The following is a 14,465-nucleotide window of genomic DNA, read 5'->3' as shown; positions in this document are numbered from 1 at the left end:
ATCAGTCCTGTTATTTACATGAGCGCAGTAAGTGGATTGGCATCAAGATGCAAAATGAAGAGCAGAAGAGCAAGGCATTATAGCCACTATAGAGAGTGGCTCCCAGATCCTTGCCCCAACACCCCACCTCCATTCCTATTTAGAACCCCCTTCTGCTGTATCTCTCTTTGGATTTTGACTTATAGCTTTGCTTTTGTTTTGTATTTATTAGTATGGCCGATGGCGGGAGGTGTAGTTTTTGTTTTCTGAGATTGGACCTCACTTTGTCCTTTAGGCTGGCCTTGAACTCACAATCCTTCTGCCTTAGTCTCCTGGGTGTTGGGATTACAAACATGTATTACCATGCCTCAGTGTTCATGGCTTTTCAATGTTTGTGTTTACGTTGCTTTTCTCTTGCAATCAGTTCTTTCTGTACTGAGGCAGGAATGAAAATAAGAATATAAGTGAGGAGCAGGACGTGGTGGCGCTCGCCTTTAATCCCAGCACTCGGGAGGCAGAGGTAGGAGGATCGTCATGAGTTCGAGGCCACCCTGAGACTGCATAGTGAATTCCAGGTCAGCTTGGACTAGAGCAAGACCCTACCTCAAAAAAAAAAAAAAAAAAAGAAAGAAAGAAAGAATACAAGTGAAGGGCTAGGGAGATGGCTTTGTAGATAAAACACTTGCTGGGCAATTCTAGTACCTGAGTTCAGCTCCCTACCTCACACAAAAGCCAGAAGATGCAGAGAGCGCCGCTGATCCCAGTGCACTCCTGTGAGAAGGGAAGTGGGTCACAACAGCAAAATGATGAGGATCTACCTGAAAGTCGTCCTGTGATCTCCGCACGCATGCCATAGCGTGTGCGCATCCACACCCACACACGCGACCAGGCACACCTGCATGCACACACATGCAACAAATAAATTAAGTAATTAAAAATATTTAACGTTTCCTTTTGGAAAAGAATACAAATGAGTGTCTCAAAGAAACATGTTGATTTCTTCACTGCAGCTTGCTGGCTGAGTGGAAGAGGGAAAGCTGGGCGATGCGGTGCTTTGTGCAGCGGCAGAAGCTGGAACCCCAGCATGATGGTTTTATCACGGTCAGCCACTGAGCTGATTGGTGACTCGGCGGTGACTCAGTCATAAATGGAAAACATAATTTTAAAATAAAGCAAATAGTGAGGTAGATGACTCATTGATTGGAAAGTTCTTGGATTATTGGTATTGATGCATATAGTATGCCCCGAAAGAGAAGAAAAGCAATTTACTTGTTACCCCTCCTCCGCATCTATTTTCTCTTCTACCTTCTGTCATTCAATGCTGTGAATTCCTGAATAATTCATGTGAGAGTTTAGCTTCTTTGGCAAAGAGATTTATACATGTCAGGGTAACTAAACTCGGGTGATGAAATAACTTTTAACCACACATTAAATGATTCCATATAGAAACGCCAATAGTGAAGAAATAATTGGGTTCTACTGAGAATTTTCTTATTCTCTCACACTCTTCCTCTCTCTTCCCTTCAAAGTTGTATGTCTTGTAGTCTTTAATCCTGCCAATGATGGAATAACTTGTGGCCAAGTACATTTTGCATTATTCATGTCGCCCTCATTCTTTTCGCCAAACATCCTTGTCAACCATGGAGTGAAATGCCGATCATATGCCTCCTAGTGAGATCAAACGAGACTAGAGTGCATATAATGTGTTTTCTTAAAGGAATGGGGATGGGGTTTCCAGACAGAAAACTATCTCATTGTAGAATGAGATAACTCTGACATCAAGCTGTTTTCAAGTATAATGCCAAAGAGTAAAAGAAACACAGAAATGGCAATACATGTAGAATTAACAAGGCTCAGGGTGGATCCTCAAGTTCCAGGACACATCACAGGCAGTCTCAGCACTACCGATTAAATTTTAAAGTGGAATTTATGTGGATATAAACTCCCTGGAGCATTAGAAAAGCAGGTGCTGAACAATTGCCAAGTTTAAAACAAGTTCGCATTCAATATAATCCATGAGGAACCACACAAAGTAAGCATTTCTTCTTGGTCCCTTTATCTTCATCATCCCATAGACTCGTGGTCCTAACAGGCCCAGCGTATACTGCCTCCAGGAAGAGAGGAGTTTCACAGAGTACTTACTTTCACTTCGGCAGGCTTGGGTGAAGTAGTGATGTTGTCATTGTCCATTGTCAGGTGGTCTGTGTGGGGCCATCCAGGGACGTGGGCAAGCTGCGGTCATCCCTGTCCTTACATGATGGCTCGGAAGAACTGAGAGACAGGCCTCACGCTCAGCTAGCTTTCAGAGGAATGGAATCGCCTTACCTCCACCGGGTCCAATTCAGAAACTGAAGCTGCCTCATTACTATATTGTGACTGTTAAAGGGATCTAGCATTCAGCTTTGCACCCTAGATGGAAGGTTCTTGACTAGAGCTAGGATGAATGATGGCTGTCAAAGGCCAGCCACAAGGTGAAGTGTCCTTACAAGAAACTCAGTCCAACATCCCAAAAATATTGACAAATGCCATTAAAATTGAGAGTGAGAAATCAGTTATTTTCCTATTGTTCTATTTCCCTATCCTCATCTTAAAAGTAAAATAAGTAGGGCTGGAGAGAATGGCTCAACAGTTAAGGTGCTTGCCTGCAAAGCCTAACGACTCTGGTTCTATTCCCCAGTAGGTAAAGTCAGATGCACAAAGTGGCATCTGGAGTTTGTTTATAGTGGCTAGAGGCCCTGGCATTCATTTTTCTCTCTCTCTCTCTTTTTTTTTTTTTTTTTTTTTTTTTGAGGCAGGGTCTCACTCTGGTCCAGGCTGACCCAGAATTAACTCTGTAGTCTCAGGGTGGCCTTGAAATCATGGCAATCCTCCTACCTCTGCCTCCCGAGTGCTGGGATTAAAGGCATGCGCCACCACGTCCGGCTTCTCTCTCTTTCTCTTTATCTCTCCCTCCCTCCCTCCACCCCTCTCTCTCTCTTTCTCTTTCTCTCTCTCTCTCTGCTTACAAATGAATAAATAAATTTTGAAAGTAATGTAAGTATAACCAACCCAGTTTTGTTTTCTTTTTTTTTTTTTTTTTTGGTTTTACGAGGTAGGGTCTCACTCTGGTCCAGGCTGACCTGGAATTAACTCTGTCATTTCAGGGTGGCCTTGAACTCATGGCAATCCTCCTACCTCTGCCTCCCGAGTGCTGGGATTAAAGGCATGCGCCACCACACCTGGCAAGTTTTGTTTTCTTTTTGATGCATTCTTCCAGCTTTTTTGTATCTATAGACCCAATCCCCTTTGTTCAGGCCACCTGAAGACTAATTCTATTATGCTGTGAAATTTTTCCTATTCTGGAATTGAAAACAAAGCAAGCCATCAGGGTGTGATGACACACCTATAATCCCAGTCTTTGGGGTGCAAAAGCAGGAGGATAGTGAGTTTGAAATATCCTGAATGACGTGTGGTGGAGACCCTGTTTCAAAACAAAACAAAACAACAACAACAGAACAAAACACCATACAGTCGGGGCTGGGGAAAGGGGGTTCAGTGGGTGAAGTGCCACGCAAGTCTGAGGACTTCAGGTTTGGATCCCCAGAGCCCAAGGGAAAGCCAGAGCCAGGATCCCGAATGTCTGTAATCCCAACACACCCATGGAGAGATGGGAAGCAGCGGACAGGAATCTCGAAGCTCTCAGGGCAGCTAGCCTCACATATACAGCAACCTAAGGCAAGGTGGAAGGCAGCTGAGTTGTCATCTGACCACCATCTGGTCACCACAGCTCATGCAGACCATGCTCACAGGGACACACATACAGAGAGAGAATAAAAAATAAAATAACAAGGGCTGGAGAGATGGCTTAGTGGTTAGGCGCTTGCCTGTGAAGTCTTAGGACCCTGGTTCGAGGCTCAGTTTCCCAGGTCCCACATTAGCCAGATGCACAAGGGGGCGCACACGTCTGGAGTTCGTTTGCAGAGGCTGGAAGCCCTGGCGCACCCATTCTCTCTTTCTCACTCTATCTGTCTTTCTCTCTGTGTCTGTCGCTCTCAAATAAATAAATAATTAATTAAAATAAATAAATAAAAAAATAAAATAAAATAGCAAAATAAGATGCTGTCTGCAAAGGCTGAACATCTGCTTTTATTATTATTTTCTTTTATTTTTTTGGTTTTTTGAGGTGAGGTCTCGCTTTAGCCCAGGCTGACCTGGGATTCACTCTGTAATCTCAGGGTGGCCTCGAACTCTCAATGATCCTCCTACCCCTGCCTCCTAAGTGCTGGGATTAAAGGCATACACCACCACACCAGGCTTCAACATCTACTTTTTAAAAAGTCATTAAAGTTGGGCTGGACCGATGGCTTAGTGATTAAGGTATTTGCCTGCAAAGCCAAAGTACCTCGGTACAAGGTGGCCCATGCACCTGGAGTTTGTTTACAGCGGCTGGAGACGCTGGCGTGCCTATTCTCATTCTGTCTCTCTCTGTCTCTCTCCGTCTCTCTCTGTCTCTCTCTCTCTCTGTCTCTCTCTCTCTCTCTCTCTCTCTGTGTGTGTGTGTGTGTGTGTGTCTGCCTCTCTCTCTTGCTCTCTCAAATAAATAAATATATAATTTTTTAAGTCATTAAAGTTTTTGCCCACATCTGCTGAAGAATATGAAAATTGAACTGAACAGTCCTCCACGGGGCTCCACGGGCATCCCATCCTGCCATCACAATCTCTACTGCGCTGGGGAGGGGTCCTCTCCAACCCTGACCTCGGCTCTCTAGCCCGCTATCCAGCAGGAATGCTCCACTGTTCCCCTTTAGTCTCATAGCAAACCCAGGAACCCTTGTTCGAGTCTTTCCCACTGCAGTCTGAATTAAATCCAAGGATAGAAAAAACAACCCCGAAGGCCTAATTCAGAATTTCTATTGGCGCTAGAGAAATCTAACGGGGGTGGGGGGAGGGGGGAGGGAGACAGCATTCCCTGGAAGCTCTGGGCATCAGTTGAATGCTTTAGGCTTTATTATAAGAATTGGAAATTTCAGCCGGGTGTGGTAACACACACCTTTGATCCCAGCACTAGGGAGGCAGAGGTAGGAGAATTTGAAATTTTAAAAATAAAGCTGTTTAGATGTTTCAACATTTTAAAAAATTATTTTCCTGCTTATTTCAAAGAAAAAAAAAAAAACTTCACATTCTTCTCACTGGGCATGGTGGATGGTGGCACACGTCTTTCATCCCAGCACCTGGGAGACAGGGGTAGGAGGATCACCATGAATTAGAGGCCACCCTAAGACTCCAGTGAATTCCAGGTCAGCAGACGCTGGAGCAAGACTGTACCTGAAATATATATATTCTCAATGGTGGCCCCCCAGAAAGACTGTCTCCCTGGCCCAGGTCTAGTCAGGCTCCTCTGTAGGGTCTTTCCAGTCACACTGTCTTGGACCCTGTCTTCAGCTGTATAGGGCTTTCACATGACAGTGGCCTGGCTAGCCAGGTTGTTGCAAGAGTCCTGGTAAGACAGTCTAGCACAAACCCCCACACTTTTGATATGTGATCATCCCCAGGTTTATTTTCTGCCCACATAAAGTTCTTGGTCTGCCTTTGCAAGATTCCTGTTAGGTCAATTTCATATGAATCCCCCTACCCTGGATCTTATGACTACCGACCCCTCTCTCTGCCTATCTGCTCTAAGTCCTTGGCTCTCTTTGCTGTGTTTGGAACTGAGCTCAGCTCTACAGTGAAACACTTTTCCCCTTACTTCAATGATAGGAAATAAAAATCTGTCTTTATAGCCTGTAACCGGCTCCTGCTGTTTCTCTTTGACACAACAAAAGGTGAGAAGTGGCAGCCAACCACAGCAGGCTGCGCTGGGTGTACGAAATGGAAGACAATTACCCAGCCCACTGAAGGCTGCCCTCCTTAACCCTCATACGGGCAAATCTCAACTTCCAGGACAGAACACTCCATTCTGCCTGGAAAATCCTTCAAAGGGTGTAAGTTCTGAACAACGACCACCATCACAACTGAGTTTCCATAATTCATGTGCAAGCATCAAACACACACATTGATAATCACCTTATTTATTTATTTCTCAATTTTTATTAACATTTTCCATGATTATAAAAAATATTCCATGGTAATACCCTCCCTCCCCCCCACTTTCCCCTTTGAGATTCCATTCTCCATCATATCCCCTCCCCGTCTCAATCAATCTCTCTTTTATTTTGATGTCATGATCTTTTCCTCCTCTTATGATGGTCTTGAGTAGATAGTGTCAGACACTGTGAGGTCATGGATATCCAGGCCATTTTATGTCTGGAGGGATAAATAATGACTGTCACAGAGAAGTTAATTTGGAGAACTTCCAATCGTACAGTTTGGTCTTAAACAAGAAGGCTGTGACACATTCATTTCAAGTATGTTTCCTTCCACCCTTCCCTTCCTTTTTCCTTCCTTCCTTCCTTCCTTCCTTCTTTCCTTCACGCGTCTGCAGTTCATTCGCAGTGGCTGAGGGCTCTGGCATGCCCATTCTCTCTACCTACCTGCTTCTTTCTCTCTGTCTGTAACTCTCAAATAAATAAAAATACAAATCCACTCTAGGTCTGGAGGGATGGCTTACTGGTTAAGGTGTTTGCTTACAAAGCTGAAGGACCCAAGTTTGTTTCTTCAGGACCCATGTAAGCCAGATGCACAAGGTGGCGCATGCATCTGGAGTTCATTTGCAGCTGCTTGAGGCCCTGGTGCACCCATTTTTTCTCTCTCTCTTTCTCTTTCACTCTCTCTCAAATACATAAAAATAAATTTTTTTTAGCCAGGTGTGGTGGAGCATGCCTTTAACCCCAGCACTTGGGAGGCAGAGGTAGGAGGATTGCCATGAGTTCAAGGCCATCCTGAGACTACCTAGTGAATTCCAGGTCAGCCTGGACTAGAGTGAAACCCTACCTTGAAAACCTCCCCTCAAAAAAAAAATATATATATATATATAATATATATATATTATATAAAAAGATATAAAATAATATAAAAAATTAAAAATATTTTTAATTCCACTCTAAATCTCTAAATGAACATTATGTCAGAAAACAAGTATAGCCAAACATTAAGGGCAGTGATCTAGGTGTGGGTAGATGCATTAATGTTATCAAATTCTTTCAGTTGCATGTTTTAAGTTTTCCTGAGAAGATATTGGTGTGGGCTCCTGAACAGATGCTCAGTGAAGAAAGCACTTGTCACGCAGCATGAAGACCTGGGTTCCGGTCCTCCGCGCTCACGTGCAAGCCAGCTGGTGAGGCAGGCAGCCAAGAATCCCAGAGAATCCCAGCAGAGACCCAGGCTGGTGAGCTCGGGGTTCAAGGCAGAGACCCTGCCGTAGTAAATAAGACGGAGAATGATTGAGAAAGACACCCAAAATCAACACCTGACCCCCACGTGCAAATATGTGTGGCCATACACGAGACAGAAAACACACACACATACACACTCACACCACTCAGAAACACACCAATTAAAATGATGTTGGTGGGGAAATGGTTATCTCTGAAAATCAAATATACCTGATGTCCCTTGGTCTTATGAAATTGTAACAAAGAAAACTGGGATAGGGCGCGGATAAGCTTGGAGCCAAGCCTGCTTTGACCTCCTCATTGCTGTCACTGGTGCAGAAGTTCTGGCTCAGAATTCCTTTGGTTCTAGAACAAGCAGCCAGAGGCGATCACAGGGGTCAGACACAGTCTGGTGTTTGCATTACCAGCAGCGTGGAGGATGAGGGAGAGAAGGGCAAAGGCTTCTGCGCAGAGGGAAGCAAGGCAGGGGTCTGTCAGCTGGCCAAAGCGGGACCAGGCAGTGACCCGAATCAAAGGAGAAACCTCTCTCCTGTGGCCTCAGTGGTCGCTATGGAGAACACACACTGAACCAAGGTGGAGTTCGGCCTGTAAAATCATTCCTCAACCTTCCGCACCGACCAGTGCTTTAAGATCACATGAACATAACTCTGCATCCAACGTGATCCCTTGGCATGGAAGGCTCCAGTGGTGGTACGTGTGTGCGTGTGTGTGTGTGTGTGTGTGTGTGTGTGTGTGTGTGTGTGTGTGCAGGTGCATCTGTGCCATGGGGTGCACGTGGAGGTCAGAGGACATTACAACTGACACTGGCTTTCCCACCTCATTTGAAGCAAGGTCTCTTGGTCTTGTTGACAGCGCTGAGTCTTCCAAACTAGCTGGTCTGGGAGCCTCTGGGAAATTCTCCTCTCTCTCTCTCATCCATCTCACCATAAGCGTGCTGGGATTTATAGAAGTCCACCATAGCTCCCAGCTGTTACGTGGTGTCTTCAGTTAAGGACTCAGGTACTCATTCTTGCATGACAAGTGTCCTATCAGCCAAGGCATCCCTCAAACCCTCCCGCAGATGTTTACGAAAAAGTTAAGTTACAGAGCCAGGCATGATGGCTCACACTTGGGAGGCTGAGGAAGGAGGATTTTCATGAATTTGAGGCCGGTCTGGCTGCAGTGAGACCCTGTATCAAATTTTTTTAAAGTGAAATTAGCCAGGCGTGGTGACACACGCCTTTGATCCCAGCACCCTGGAGGCAGAGGTAGGAGGAGCACTGTGAGTTCAAGGCCAGCCTGAGACTACATAGTGAATTCCAGGTCAGCCTGAGCTAGAGTGAGACCTTACCTTGAGAAAAAAAATAATAATAAGTAAATAAATATAAAATAAAACAAAAAGTGAAATTATTGTGGGCCATCAACTGGTTTTCCTTATTTAGGTCCTACCCTCACACTGAAACTTATCCATGTGCCCAATATTGAGAAGTGACTCTTCGTGGAAAGACTCCAGCATCATCATCTTCCCTCACAAACGTTAGCCCTAACCTGGCACTCGGGATCTCTCCTAGTATGACATCAGGCCACCTGTCTGTTCATGCCCTCCTGTCACAAGTATTAATAGTTCCATCAGAGTGCACATCTTCAGTCTTGATTCGTCCATGTTGTCATCCATCCATCTAGTTACCCGTTCACTGTACATCACTTTGTGACAGATGCCAATATTTTTTAATGAAGAAAATAGATCACTGTCCGGAAATAGCTCTCGATGGAGAAGAGGAATGATCACGATAATATTAGGTAATATGTACTACCTCAGAGACGTGTAGAAATGGTCTGGACCATAGAGTTGGCTTATAATGACATCCTTCGCCCCTGGCCTCGAGTCTCTGGTCCACACTGCTGTCTGAATCCTAACCATGTTCTACACCCCGCTTGTAGCTCTCCCGCAAGTCTTAACGCCCCACTCCACGGCACTCTCTTCTGCCTAACTCAGTAACCTTTATGATGTGTCACAGGGACTTTAATCATACTGATTCATAACCAGTACTTAGGGCATCTCTCATGTTGTCTTGTTTAATATTTAGCTTGTCTCATGGTTATCCACTCTCCTATAAAACTTCAAGTTCCCTGAATGGCAGGTCCCTGTGTTATCCTCTTCCAAAGAAGACCCGTGGTAAGAGGACTGGGGAGGACAGCCTTGTCTGGGATCATTTAGCTCTAGGATTCAGTTTCGACTTCTTCACCACCTAATGAGTTAGTCCATTACTGTTTCGGGATTGGATACACGGATATCGACTCAGCTGTCTTGGTTCCCTTTCCCTCTTAAGACCCGTGGCGGTGACTTCATACGGTCCACATGGGTGTTTCTCAGAGGCCTTATATCACCACTGAGGGACACTGAACTTGAAGAGTCCATGACCTTGACAGCAACAGTAAGCAAGCCTGTCCGTTGTCCAAGATGAAGATATTACCTAACCCCATCCCCAGCCAGGTTTTCTTGCGAACACAGAGAAGCAATGACAGGGGCAGGTCAGGACTTTGTGTTCTTGGCATGTGCACTGTGCTCATGTTTTAGGGCTTCCATAACAAAGTCCCGTGAACCTGGGGACAGAGACCAGCAACAACAGAAACTTACTGCCCAACAGACGCAGAGGCTAGAGGTGTGACATCAGGGTGTGGCAAGGTTGTCTCCTCTGCAACCTCTGCATCCCTTGTCCTTGCTTCTGGCGGCGTGCCGGCAGTGTTTGGGTCCCTTTGTTTGCCACCGGGTCGCGTCAGGCTCTGCCTCTCTTCTCACACGGCTTTGCTCCTTCCTCGCCTGGGGGCTCAGGTCTTGTTTCCAAATAAGGTCACATTCAGACTTCACTATATCTTTTTCTTTTAATTTCGTTTTATTTATTTGAGAAAGAAAGAGGCAGAGAGAGAGAGAGAATGGGCACACCAGGGCCTCCAGCCACTGCAAACGAACTCCAGATTGCATGGACCCCCGCCCTTGTGTATCTGGCTTACATGGGTCCTGGGGAATTGAGCCTCGAACCAGAGTCCTTAGGCTTCATAGGCAAGTGCTCAACCCCATTAAGCCATCTTTCCAGCCCTCTTTTTTTATTTTTCTTTGAAGACAAAAATTGGTCCCATAGCACGGCAATCCCCCTGACCTTGGAGGATCATCTTTCAACAAAGTGATCTTGTTCCCAGTGGATTGCTCTGAAAATTTCTAAAACCTAGTCATATTCTGTAATGGCTATGGGTGGCATTTTCACCATTTTCCCAGAATTTACCCCCAAATACTGCCTTATCTTTAGAACTGTCCTTTTCTGTGACAATGAGGAGAGAGGATGGAACAACATGACTTGGTCTTGATCCAGGAGAAGTCATAGCCTGCCATCCATGTTCCCCCCTGAGGCAAGGGTTCAGACAAGGTCATCCTATTGAACAAGTAATGGGAGAATAAAGGAGTAGAGAGTAGATCACTTCTTTTCTTTCTGACTCCATCGTCCCACCGAAACACTCAACTTTTATTCATAAGTTGTTCTGTGTGGGAAGCGCTCCACTCAGACTTAAACACCCAGCTGGACTCATGAGCACTGGGGTTGTGCCTTTTGTTCTGTTAGCCAGGCTCAACTGGAGATGCACTGGGATAGACTGTTCCAGCACCATTCTGCCGCACAGACTTAACCAGACAACCCCTAGAAGGCCCATGGTCAACAGCAATCTCAAGAGAGCCATCACTACCTCAAGCTAGCATTGCGTCTGACTCATAGCAGCAGCAGAACGGGTTTACTAGTCCATGAAGGAATATACCTGCTAGAGTATTGACTTGGGAAATTATGCAAAAGTCACTGGATTCCAACAGAATGTCAGGCCGGGACAAGGGAAACACAAGCCTGGTGGCACAATATGTTATTTTGACAAGCAAATGTCTGGAACACTCTCACAGATAGCAAGAGAAGCAAAGATCATCAAACTAGTCTTTAGCAACATTGTTCAAATTAATTAGGGCCTGGAGCAATTGCTTAGCGGTGAAGGTGCTTGCCTGCCAAGCCAAAGGCCCCAGGTTTGATTCCCCAGGACCCATGTTAACCAGATGCGCAAGGTGGTGCATGTGTCTGGAATTTGTTGGCAGTGGTTAGGGGCCCTGGAGTACCCATTCTCTCTGTCTCTCTCTCTCAAATAAATAAATATAAAATATTTAAAATTAATCAACAGTAAGTACTAGAACATATTGATTAATAATACAAAATCCCTACTTTTCTGAGCACCTGCTATATGCCAGGTGCTATGCTACCCTGGAGAAACCCTAAGGAACAGAGAGGCCCCTGGCTGAGGTCACTTTATGGTAAAGAGCCAGGAAGCAAAGTCCTCGAGCCTCACAATTATGTTGCTCAGGGGAACAAGTCTCACAGCCTAGCCTGACACCACACCAGCTTCAAGAGTAGGTTCCCACCTTTGCAGATTTGCTGAAACATTAAGGCAACTTGTGAACAAGACTGAAAAGCTTTTAGCCGCAGGTAAAGAGTTCTAGAAGTTGTGGCTGACTGTCAGTGGATGCTCTCAGAGACTTGTAGTGAAAATAACTTATAAAGTAGAACAAAATAATTTTTTTTTCTTTTTTTTCTTTTTTTTTTTTTTGTTTGGTTTTCTAAGGTAGGGTCTCACTCTAGCTCAGGCTGACCTGGGATTCACTATGTATTTTCAGGGTGGCCTCGAACTCTTGGCAATCCTCCTACCTCTGCCTCCCGAGTGCTGGGATTAAAGGCGTGCACCACCATGCCCAGCTTAATTTTTTTTCTTGGTTCTATTATGGATTGAACCTAGAATCTTGCATATGTCAGACAAGACCTCTACCACTGAGCCACATCCTCAGCCCAAAATTGAACTAATGAAGATACAATATATTATTTAAGATAGAAATATTTCTGGTATATAAGAGAGGATTGATGCACTAAGTGATAACAAGGCAGTGATGTCCACTTTTATGCCTTGTCTGCCTGAGAGGAGAGTGAGAGGATAGATAACAACAAGCACTCTCAACAAAGCCAGAGATCAAAGATAGATGCATAGAGGCAGGAGAGATGGCTTAGCAGTTAAGGCACTTGCCTGCAAAGCCAAAGGACCTAGGTTCGATTCCCAGGACCCATGTAAGCCAGCTGCACAAGATGGCTCATGCATCTGGAGTTTGTTTGCAGTGGCTGGATGCCCTGGCTTACCCATTCTCTCTGTCTGTCTTTCTCCTTCTCTCTCCCTTTTTCTGACTCTGTCTCAAATAAATAAATAAGTAAAATATTGTTTTAGAAAGATAGATGCATAAAATTCCACTGAGTCTCCTTCACGTTGGTGTATCTGAGAATTTAACAAAGCATGGTTCTTTTTAAAACTTCTCATGAGAAAAGCACCCACGTGACAGCCAAAGAACCCTGTGCCAATCAGCACCTAACCAGATACTTCGATGTTTCAGGCAAGCCTACTTATGCATAGATGTCAGTGGGAATGGATACAAAATGTTAGTGTCTATTACACATACACACACACACACACACACACAACACAGTATGTGTTGGCTGGATCAAAAATGAACCTAAGGAGCTGGAGAGATGCCTTAACTGTTAAGGGGCTCACCTGTGAAGCCTAAGAACTCATGTCCAAATCTCCAGGTCCCACATAAGCCAGACGTACAGTGATGCAAGTGTGCAATGCTGCACATGAGCACAAGGGGGCGCACGCGTCTGGAGGTCATTTGCAGTCATTTGCAGTGGCTGAAAGCCCTGCCACGCCCATTTCTCTCTCCCCTCTCTCTCTCTGTCTCCCTCCCTCTTTCTCTCTCTTTACCTCTTTCTTTCTCTCTCTCTCTCTCAAATAAGTAAATTAAAAAAAATAAAAATCTGAACCTGAGGATATTAAGTGAAAAGAAAAAAGTCCTAACAAGCACTACAGAGCTCCTCAGTGAAGACAGAGACTGTAGAAAAGACCAAATCGTCTTCAGTAGACAAGGTCTAGGTCACTCCTGGAACACTCTGTCTTGGAAGGAGATGCAGGTGGGGTATAATCCTTCTGCTGGGTCTGGGAAGACACACACATTGGGACTTCCTGAGCTACAGCTGGACGTGGTCTTCACTGTGAGCTTCTACTAGGGGAAGATCGAGCACTACCTAAGTGCAAGGACCGTGTTTGTTCCTGAGTTTTCCCCCGAGCCCAGCACTGGCAGCCCTGTACAGCGGAATTCATAAGCTCTGGAGCCATAATGGTCACAATTCAAATTTATCTTCCTTCTCCTTAGCCATAGGACCTTGTACAATGCAGTAAGTTCTCTACTCCTCACTCACTCTCTTCATTGGGAAATCGTGTAAATTCTCACCTCACGATATTGCCGTCAGCAATGAAGCAGCTGGAGCTGACAAAGCCTGAAGTTTGGCGTAGGCTAGGTAACTCTGAATTGCAGTTTGAATGCGTGTGTCCCTGTAAAACTTATATGTGAAAAGTTCGCCCCTTCAAAAAAACAAACAAAAAAACCTAAGGGACTGGAGAGATGGTTTATCAGCTAAGGTGCTTGCCTGCAAAGCCTAAGGACCCAGGTTTGATTCCCCAGTATCCACATAAGCCAGATGGGCAAGGTGGCACACATGTCTGGAGTTTGTTTTCAGTGGCTAGAGCCCCTGGCACACCCATTCTCTCTCTCTCCCTCTCTCTCTCTCTCTCTGTCTCTCTCTCACACTCACTCATAAATAAATAAATAAATGTTTTATTAAAAAAAAAACCCTAAAATGTTAACATTAAAAATGAAGGCTTTGGGGGCTGGAGAGATGGCCTAGCGGTTAAGCGCTTGCCTGTGAAGCCTAAGGACCCCGGTTCGAGGCTCGGTTCCCCAGGTCCCACGTTAGCCAGATGCACAAGGGGGCACACGCTTCGGGAGTTCGTTTGCAGAGGCTGGAAGCCCTGGCATGCCCATTCTCTCTCTCTCCCTCTATCTGTCTTTCTCTCTGTGTCTGTCGCTCTCAAATAAATAAATAAAATTTAAAAAAAAAAAAATGAAGGCTTTGGGGCTGAAGAGATGGCTTAGCCATTAAGCACTTGCCTGCGAAGCCTAAGGACCCTGGTTCGAGGCTCAATTCCCTAGGTCCCACGTGAGCCAGATGCACACGGGGGCGCCCACGTCTGGAGATCATTTGCAGTGGCTGGAGGCCCTGGAACACCCATTCT

General features: G+C 45.3%; 1 protein-coding gene across 1 annotated transcript in view; it reads right to left on the bottom strand.

Moving 5' to 3' along the window:
- Tmprss7 (transmembrane serine protease 7) overlaps nt 1-14,465 on the bottom strand; it is a 53,324-nt gene that overhangs the window by 37,070 nt on the left and 1,789 nt on the right. The gene's annotated exons all lie outside the window — the stretch shown is intronic.

The sequence above is a fragment of the Jaculus jaculus genome, chromosome 4 (genome assembly GCF_020740685.1).
Source record: "Jaculus jaculus isolate mJacJac1 chromosome 4, mJacJac1.mat.Y.cur, whole genome shotgun sequence".
NCBI lineage: Eukaryota > Metazoa > Chordata > Mammalia > Rodentia > Dipodidae > Jaculus > Jaculus jaculus.
Note: the sequence above shows the minus strand (reverse complement) of the source record. Positions and strands in the feature narration are given on the sequence as shown.